Here is a 10,612-nt window from a genome sequence, read left to right on the forward strand (position 1 = left end):
AAAGAGAGAAAAACACCATCAGTTAGCTCGGTAATGCTTAGTAGTGCAGAAGTTAGGCATCAGGTGGATTCCAAGTGCAGAGGAGGAGGGGGAGTGCATGCCTTCTGAATTAGCGCTGTGAACTTATAGAGAATCCCTTACTGCTCTCCTGACCACACACAATAAAAATCTGTGCCTGCCAACCCCTTTGATGCCATTGTACATCAAACACACATCTTGTCCTCAGGGCGCAAACCATCCCACGTGTTCACCACAATTACACACAGCGGTTCATGTGGCCTTAGCCAAAGGAGTCCGAGGATGCCAAGCTTCAAAAAATAATGCGCGTAATAGAGGCGCACTATATTTTCGTGTGTATAGCCCGCCCCTGCATATAATCCACACCCCTACATTCAACCCGCCAGAAAAGAAAAAAAATCCTCGTGTATTGCCCGCACATTTGATACAGAAAAGGTTGCACAAAAGCTACTGCTCAAGCAGTTCATCACATACTATGTAGACAGAAGAAGCGTATATTTAGCAAGTAGAACACACTGACTGCAAGGCGAAAGTCAGAATTCACTCAGTGCCACTGCTCTCGGTAGAGTTATCACTTGAGCTGCAGTCCTAACTGTTGTACACAAGGTCATCTTCAGTTTCATCTATGTTGTTTTTTCCTTCCTTGTCCTTGTATGCTTTGTGCAATCGCTGCCATGGAAGGCTTATTCAGTGTTGCTGCATAGGAGCCTCACGGCACAACCTGCATTGCCGTGAAGCTGCACTAAAGGAAGAACCCCGCATATTATGCACACCCCTACTTTGCCACTAAAATTTTCCCATTTTTGGTGCAGGTTATACGCACAAAAATACGGTACGTTGAGCAATAGAAAACTTTACCATTCCTTCCTAAAGAAAGTTGAGAGAAGAGCAAAACTTCTTCACATCAAAACTGGCAAAAGCGAGTCAAAGCCGTCACTAAAGGCAAGTCCAACCATTGCTGAGAGTGCGTCCAATCGATCATCAAATCTTCAAAGGCCCCAAATCAGAAACGAAGAATGAACCCATGCGAGGATTTTTCGTGCACTAAGTAAACGCACCTATACAGACGATCTAAATGTGTACCGATAAGTGGTTTATGAGACAAGGTATATTATTGGACCCCTTCTTCAAGACCAATGTGTGTATTGTCTTATTCAGAACCGTTCCTTTTTCGCAATTTTGTTGACATGATGGAAGCATAGTTTCTTGCACACACCGTGTGTCCAGAGATCTTATCACAGCTCTTCAGTTGAACAACCGGTCAGTGGGGAAATGTATTAGTCTTTTGACAGGATGTCATCGGTCCCCGTTATAAAGCTTTCGCTTTAAAGGGACCCTGCAACACTCTTTGAGCAGTGCAAGTAAACCTGCGCAACGTTTAGATTACACTGCCAGGAATACCTGAGCCAAATATTACACGTGCACGTGAAGCGGTGAGCGCGCAAATCGATGTGAAAGACGCGGAAAAACAAACCGCTCTCTCTTCAGTTGTCCTCATTATGCATGGCCTGAGGGACGTCACATAGGCCATGGCTGCCCGATCGGCTGTCACTGGTCAACTTCGCGGGTAGATTCTCCTATTTCCGTCGTCGTCATCGCTGTGTACGAACCTCTTCTATGCCTGAACCTGTAGGCACAGTTTTGCCGTTTCTTTTGTGTTTTGAGTACGCGCGGAGTTTGAGTGATGAGCTCAATACTTCCCTTTCAACGGGACCACTCGACTACAAACGTTTATTGCTTCAAAAACGCCCTACCAGCCCGAGCGCGCACTTGCGAGCAGGCACCCATGCCTGCTTTTTTGTGGCACCAGACCGGAAATAGGCCCCTCCGCGTTGCGGAGAAAAGGAGAAAACTACCCGGCATGTGATATATCGAAGGCCGCCGAAGAGAACGCCGCGAGCCGCCCCCCTCTCCGGGAGAGAGCGCGCAGCTTTCGTCGCGTTGCCGCGGTCGAGTTGAGAGGGAACGATTATGCGCGATTTCTCATCGCGCGTAGTTTCGTTAATTGTGAACGGATTTTCATCATTCTTGCGGGAGGAGATTTCTGGGACAATAGACTTTATCCCAAAATACATTACTAGTAGTCGACGGCAAGTGTTGCAGGATCCCTTTAAAAGAAATTCACCGCAGTTTATGAAAGCCAAAACTGCCCCGACTTGTATTCAGACGTCGAAGCCAAGTCCTTCAACTTAGATGCCAAAGCCAGGGATTGGCAGCGGCTTCTAAAGGACATTTTCGCAGTGTGCCACTAGATCAGCGCCAGTGCAAAGTGCCTGCAAAGAAAAACACACAAGCAACTGCACTCCATTCGTGCAGTTTTGGACAAGTGCAAAGCTCGCCAAATGTTCCTGCAAGGCAGTGATACTTGACTCTCACTCGATAAATACACCCTGAAATTATAGCAACACTCGCCCAATTACCAAAAAAAAAAAGTGAGGACGGGAAAACTAGCGAAGTGAACTGAATGAGCTGAAGTTACCAACTAATTCTTGGTTAAGAACATAATGAGTACCCTAGTCTTATCTGCAACTGTTACTATACACGTAGTAGCCACGTGATGAATAGTATCGTCGCATGAAAGATGAGAGGCACCAACCTGCACCCTTTTCTTGTTCTTTATAAGGTAGACAACAAAAGTCACCACAAAGTTAGAAGTGAAGACTGCTTTTACAGGTATTCTATGCTTAAAGGCCAACTGCACTCAAATTTCACCTTGGCTAAATGCCTTCGAAATGTGTAGTAGGTACCATGAGAACTACTGCGACGCGACCGGTAGCTCTGTGCAATGCGTGGTTATTCCGTTTCAGGCACTCAAAATAACGCTCTTGCAGACGACAAAGCACCTGCCGGCGTGTCGCGCAAACAGCCATTTAGCGGAAGTGACATGCCAGCCGTCCAGGCCGATCGGCCCGCCTCGCAGCGGGACAATCCGGGAAACTCGTATTTCGCGCCGCCGGTACTCCTGGCCTTCGTGGCTCCCAAGAGGTTTCGTCAACCGTGCGGTGCTCTCTTTTAGATGCAGAGCTTCTGATTCACTCGCCTTGTACCTCCGGCGTCGTCGTCGTTGGCGTTGTCCGCCCCTCCCCCATTCTCCTCGCCGCGCCAGCTGCGCTCTCCTCTCCTCTCCGATAGCGAACACTCTCTCGCAAGGGGCATTTAGTTGGATTCGATTGGATTGGCTTGGATTGGATTTGGATTGGATTGGATTAAAGTGGATTGTGTTGGATTGTGTTGCGTCATAGCCGCGGCACGTTGCGTCATAGCCGCGGCAGACCCGCTGGGGCCGGCACATGTGCAGTACTCTCTCTTCCGCGGTTTCCTCTTTTTCGGGCGCGCTGCGCATATAACCGGTGTGCTGTTCTCCGGCGAAGCAACATCCACGCTTGGCTCAAACACGTAGAGTCCACGCCGCTTTACAAGTACGCCAACGTCGTCATCGACTGGGACCGGCTTACGCAGTCCCCTCAACGTTATGCGCGCTGTAAAACGCGGTCCCTTCGCCGCTCCGCCTATGCGTCGCATCTAACAGGGGTTCCCGCAAGGGGAGGTGGGAGTTTTTCGAGTGTCGTCGCGACATCATGCCTACGCGGTGTGGCTGGACAAGCGCTCGCTTTTCCTCGCGCCTCCCACACCCCTCGCACGCGTGCGCTCACACTCTCCTTCTGGCTGGCCGAGCCGGCCGCGTCGGCCGGTCCGCACAGCTCGCGCCGTAAGGCCAGGCCGTCTGGCCGCTCGCGCCGACGGCTGATACGTCACTTCCGCCTGCCCGTAATGGCCGCGTTTTGCCCAGTTTCGTTTTCAAAATCGTCGATTTTTGCTGGTCGCTTGCGGCGTAATTACGCACATTTTAGGCGTCATACTTCGTACATCGCGGTCTTTTTAGTCATACTATGCAGGAACAGTGATTTCGCGCGGTCGAAATTTTGAGTGCAGTTGGCCTTTAACTCGCACTGCTAAGATGACAAAAAAAGACTGCCACGCCTTTTGGGTTGGGCGTTTCAAGGCAGGAAAGAGTAAACATATTTATTGTTTTTTGGAATGAGTCTTTAGGGTGACCTCCTCATTCCAGGAGTCCATTCCCATGGGCCGAGTCTTCTGCCCTCTCCACCAACTTGCACTGGACGTCGAGGGAAGAACCGGCCAAAATGCTCTCCCAAAGCTCATAAATGTGGAAAGGATTGGGGGGGGGGGTCAAGTGGGCTTTGTGTACAGCCGTTAACCATATAAAAAAAATTAAAGCCGTTCCACTGAATGTGAAAGCTGGCAGAAGGGCAGAGCAGTGATTCGCCATAATGGGCTGTACCACCGTTATCCGCTCACTGCTGCCACCCAATGCAATTCAAATTTCCCACCTTTGCAATGCTTGCGCACCCCCGCCTGAAACTGCGCCAGCAGGAGTTCTGTTCTTTTTGTGCTTGCTTTTCCTCCCGCACGTGCCGGCGTTGCACAGGCACTTTTTCCCTGCTTACTATCACAAAAACCAACCAACCCAACGAACGTTTCTAACTAAATGAATGCGGGTGCTGCCAGTTAATTACGTATATTTTCCCTCATGTGCCTAGTTTTTTTTGCGCTAAACAATGGGGAGATGTATGACAAGCGCCAGCGGTTCACGAGTTTCGAACGCTTACGACTATATAAACCGCTTGGCTTCCAAAGCCTCTGGGTTACGCCACGACGACAGAACGCCGTGTGGAGATCTACCTGGGTTCAGCAAGCGAGCTACGACGACAAGGCGAGCCCCTAAAGTGCTGTACACCTAAAAGTATCCTGGATTCCCTACAAAAGCGGCACAAAGGCGGATACAGGGTGGGGGATATGTAGTGGTGTCTGCTTGGGTGGGGGTAAATGTTAGCACTCATTAATAATATGCAAAGCTGCTTAGTGAGACATGCACCAACTACTGTTATCAAAAGACAAGGAGTCACACCAGCTCTAACTGGCCTGTACTTGCAACCATGAAAGCCTTCGAAAGGGCTCTTCTACAAGAATTTTCACTCGGTTCTGCTTGCTGTAACCTCGCCATGTACAATGCTGATATCCAACATGTAGAGACTGCAGGACTATATTTAAGTGTACTTTCGTAACTTGCATTGTTTCACCCCGCCATTCTTACAGTTGTACAATGAATATACATATTTCTGTGAAGATAGCTCGTTCTGCAAGCTCATTCTCCAGAAAAGAACACAGTTTATTCAACCAAGAACCGAGATGTGGGTTTGCACTGACGCCTTCAATCCTACCAGAAAGCGCTCCACGTCGTCCACTTTAAGTGCGTGTTCTGTGTCTCCTTCCTGTTCAAGATATGCGATAGCCGTCTCGAAGACAGGGTGAGCTTCACGTCGAGTAACGGTTGGTGTGCCTATTCATTGACTGCCTCTGTCTGCGCAGAGCCTTCTTCGAGTTGATGCGAACGTTGAGCGGATCTGCCGACGAGCTCCAGGATCTGTTCACCTCTCACACGCTTCCAGGTTTTGGTCTCGTCCTCTATTTCTGAGAAGGCCAACGCTTCACCATCTGAGTTTTTTGCACCCAGCTGTCGAAGAGCTTCACAAAGAACCATAAGTGAAAGGCCATCCATTGGATCGTCCTCTTCTATAGCAGAGCTGATGACAAGGATACCTGCATGCCGCCAGCAGTTCAAAGGCGCCGCCGCGTCCCATGCCCTCTTCAGCTTTTGAAAGCACCTCCCTAAGTCAAAAGTTTGCCGTTCATTGGGTTTCGCACATGCGATGTAGTGCCGTACAAGTTCACTTCTGTAGTGTACTTTAACAATGCGAATAATCCCTGCTCCAAAAGCTGTATTTTTAGCAGCCATGTTGGGTGGAAAGAACTTCGGGGCGAAGTTTTCAATGTTCACACAAACAGTGGCATGATGTGCTGTCGACTAACAAAACAACCCTTTCAGTCTTCAAGAAGCAGTGTAATCCTGCCAGAAATATATTTCACGTCATCTATGCTTTTCCGTTGCAGCTATAGAAGCAATATAAGTTTGGGTCAAACGTCCTTCCAAAACACCGTGGCTCCGCCTTCGGCACGACAATAGGCTTCCTCTTGAGTGCCACTCGTGTTGCACAATAATCCCACCGTGATTATCCCCTTGCTACGCTTGCTTCCAGCCACAGGTTCAGAAGACAGGGCTGAAGGTGGACTCAATTTGTAGACAAAGCCCATCACATTCAAGTTGTAAATATCATCTTGGGAATACAGAGCAAAAAATCACACGAGATGTTCCCGAGTGCTTGCAACGGCAGCTGTATCCATGCCTCCACTCTCTCCGTGAATACGGTGGCTTGAAATTCTACGCCTTGTCTTAAACCTGCTGAGCCAGCCCCTTAAGTAGTTCACGTCTTGAATGCCTGCACAAAGACGTAACGGTTGCAGTGCTTGAAAAGCTAAATTGAAAACTCACTTACCCATCACTGCACCAAACTCTTTGGCTTCTTTTTGTAACATCTCGTCACTCACGGCAGCACCTCTGAAGTGCAGTTCTGCAAACCACACGTTGAGGGCCTCCTCCAGTTGTTCACACTTCAGGCATCGCTCCCGGCAGGAATTCAAGCTAGCTGTTGGCACGCTCATTCACTTCTCTGGTTCTTCCAAAACTGCGTGTACCATCTACTTTGCCAGATCAATGTCAAGTTTTTTTTACTCCAGTCTTTCACGTATTAAATGGATGCTGAAGGCGCCTCACTTCTGAATTGGCATATTTCTTTCTTCAGCTGAGCAGACCACTCGGCCTGTTAATGCTTAACACCAGCCAGTGCTTCCACCGAACTGACTAGAAAAGCGCACAGCCTTGAATTTTATGCGCAGCCAATATTGGCAGGTACTATTATCATCCTGTCATATTGTCCTGTTAAGGACATGCTAGTAGAAATTAAGAGGAAGAAACGGGTGTAGGCAAGGCATGTAATGCGAAGGCAAGATAACAGTTGGTCATTAAGGGCAACAGAGAAGATCCCTAGAGAAAGCAAGCGTGGCAGGGGGCAGCAGAAACTTAGGTGGGCAAATGAGATCAAGAAGTTTGTGGGGATAAATTGGTCGCAGTTAGCACAGGACCGGAGTAATTGGAGATCTATGGGAGAGGCCTTTGCCCTGCAGTGGGCGTAAATAGGCCGGCGATGATGATGATACTGTCCTGAACTTCAGGACTTGCTCTTTCTGGCAAATGCCGCGCCAGGCAACCTTGTTTGATAGGTAAAGGGTGCCATCCTGCTGTCACTACTTTAGAGTGTTGTTCGCTGATCACAAATGTCCCCGATCTAATTTGATGGTACTGGAAGGAAGAGCGTTGCTACATAAATGTCTGCTTCGGCTTTGTATGCTTCATCCAGCAGTGAATTCCTGGTACGCACTGGGCCCCTGGGGGTCATTAGTCATTTTTTTCTATTGTTTTGCTTTGGAGACCCGTATCCAAAATAATGAGACAAAAATGCCTGTATCTACCCGTTTCATCCCAAACACAGCCATCCATAGTCCGGACTGCGGGTTTCTATACTAACATGAAAGAATTGCATAGAGACCGGTTGCCGAAAATTTCGTGAGTGTCCATATTAACGGGGTCTATATTACCGAGACATGACTGCACTTTATCGTCAAGGGAGCGTTGTGGGAATCAGCTGAATGCTCCAAAGCACTGAAGGTGAACTGACGGAGAAACACTACCCACCTCGTGTTTAAGCAACCCGGCACAGGAAAGAAAGATGCCATGTACACTTGCGTCGCTTAACGGCCAACTGCACTCAAATTTTTGACAACGTAAAAATAACATCAATAGTACACATAAAAAGAGAGCGAAATGCAAAATACTATGTTTTAAACATGAATGCGTGCTATGCAAACGGCTCACGACATTGGCGTTTTTGGAACCGAAACTGAATAGAAAAGGCAGCCATTACCAGCGGCCAGACAGGACATATGCAAGGAGGTTGTGTACAACGTCCTTGGACATACGTGATGGAACAGAAGCGGCCGTGCTAGAACCGGCGGCCACTCAGAGTTGCCTTAAAATACGCGTGTTAGCGTCGCATTTCGCACTGTTATTTCCACAGAAAAACTCCCACTAACGTTTGCTCAGGATAATGGAGTTAGACACCATACCGGCATCGCATTGCCATCAATTGAAATGAAGTAGACCATACGACAGTTCTTTTTACATCAGAATAACTGCTGTTGGAAGTAAAAAAATTTCTCCCGCCTCCCCTCGCGGGAACCCCTGTGTAGATGCGACGCATAGGGGGTTCTGTTGTTGTTTCCGTTAGGTTGATTCTCCCATCGCGTGAAACGTGCCGTGAACCTCCTGCCGTGGCTATGACGCAACGTGGCGCGGCTATGACGCAACACAATCCAACACAACCCACTTTAATCCAATCCAGTCCAAGCCAAGCCAACCCAATCGAATCCAATCCAATGCCCCTCACGAGAGAGTGTTCGCTATCGGAGAGGAGAGGGGGTGAGCGGCGGAGAGCGCAGCTCGCGCGGTGAGGAGAATGGGGGAGGGGTGTGGACGGACAACAACAACGCCGTATGGAGGGACAAGGCGAGTGAATGAGATGCTGTCGCATCTAAAAGCGGGCCAGTGATTTACAAAGCTAGTTGCTCATACAATATCGAAAAGCAGCTCTGGTTGGCCAGCACCTCGTGGCTGTCACATCGCTCTCCTTGAAGGGAATAAACCACAGGTGGGTGGAGATCAATTACTATTTTACTACACAATACAGCAAACACCTTCGTGAATATCAGCCCAGTATCTTTCGCCTTGCTGCACATCGAGAATCGAATCATAAAGGGGATCTAAAAATATAAGCCACCTTCTACAGCTAAATGATGCACTAAAACACGAAAAAAATTACCTGTCTACCCCTGTGTTCTAGTTTCACCAGAGACATGTGCTGTTGAAAACATTTTACTTTCAAGTAAACTAAATCTAGCACTCTACAAAAGCAAATGCTTCATTTGGGAATTGAAAAAAATCAAGTTTATTGTTTATGTGAGGAGCAGTTTTGTTAGCTTTCGCACTTCGCGAAGACGAAGGCCGATATTTGTGCGGATGTATTTGTTGCCACGAGCAAGGCTGATTTTGGTTCACTTAGCGAGTGAGGTAAAAGTCACACAAATGTTTATACCCGCGTGTACAATTACTCTAGTTAGGTTGCAAAACTTTGGACAGCTCTAAGGGATGGCCCAGCCCAAAAATTGCAAATATTGGGCTAGGAAGTGCCAGTGGTCAAGAATTTATAAAAGATCCTATTTTTCTGTGATAGATGCAATAGGAATGACAAATTTAAGGCAAGTGTGCGTGTTGTGCTATTTTTTTAGTAGAAATATTATTTCCAAGTAAAAACAGCTTTGCTAGCTCCAGGACGTTCGCAAGCACACGTATAGTTTGTAGGCTTCTAATCACTTTTATTGCACTGAAAAAAAAAAAAAAAAAAGGGTGGATACTGCTACCTATTTGGTTAGTTTGAAATGTGACGGCAGTACAGCGCGGTGGTGTACCAGCCTGAAACCCCGGGCGAACACGTCCCTGCACCCAGCGGAGCGCCGTGCAAGTCGCCGCAGAAGCGCGAGCCCTACTGTGGATCTGTGCTTATGAAGCTTAGGATTTCTCCATGGTGATTTTAAGAGCCTAGACTGCTTATTTGGATCTAATTTGGACAAAAAAAAATTGAGTGCAGTTGGCCTTTAAGATGTGGGCGTGAAAACGTGCAGCTAAGGGTGTTGGTCAGTTAAGGTGAGAAGGCAACAGTGTCAGTGTTTCCAAAAGTGTATTCCATAGCATGGTTCCGGCTGAAACTGACCCTTTTGGTTTTTTGCTGATGTTTAGCTGTGTGGCTTTGCAAATTGATGCTTGGATGTGTGGCTTTGTCAGGAACTTTGTGAATTTGAGAAATCAATACAGGGTCCCAGAAGACAAGATATAAGTTTGGGTCGCTACAGAGACCGATTTGTCCGGACAGTAACGATACCAATTTTATCGCAAACATGGAACAAATAACCTGAATATTATGGAAAACACGTGAAGCAGTCGCGACTGCCCTGCAACTCTCCAACCATTTTTCTATGGTGTCATGGAATCCTGTTTGTGTCACTGGTAGCCACTGACAAAGCAACCGCCAAGAAACATGACAGCGATTGTAGTGGTGTCTCTAGTTCCCTTTGATTGTATCGCTTGAATGCTAATGTGAAGTTTAATCACTGACAACTGTTTTTAAACAATCCCCTCTATTGTGTCACTGCTGACGTTATTTAGCGTGAAATTGAAGCGTTTCTCAATATTTCTGGCATTTTATTTGTCTAAAAAATGTCTTTCATGGCTGCAATAGAGCCAAGGGAGTTACTGAGGGCTAGATCTCTCAAACTGCATAAACCTATATTTTGACTCCATCGGCCCACTGAAAACTGTGGGGGAACTCCAAACCTTGTCATTAATTCGGGGATTCGTAAATTCGAGATTCAAATGTGCGTGGTTATGATTACACGACGTAGCCTATGCTCAGTTTATTAATGATTTTTCGTTTCCAAATTCCCCATCTTTTACTCCCGATTTTCCCTCAGCACTTCATCCAAATTTGCGTGAAAAGATAGGTGT

The sequence above is a fragment of the Haemaphysalis longicornis genome, unplaced genomic scaffold (assembly GCF_048455015.1).
Source record: "Haemaphysalis longicornis isolate Haplotype H1 unplaced genomic scaffold, Haemaphysalis longicornis Haplotype H1 scaffold_3, whole genome shotgun sequence".
In the NCBI taxonomy this organism is placed as follows: domain Eukaryota; kingdom Metazoa; phylum Arthropoda; class Arachnida; order Ixodida; family Ixodidae; genus Haemaphysalis; species Haemaphysalis longicornis.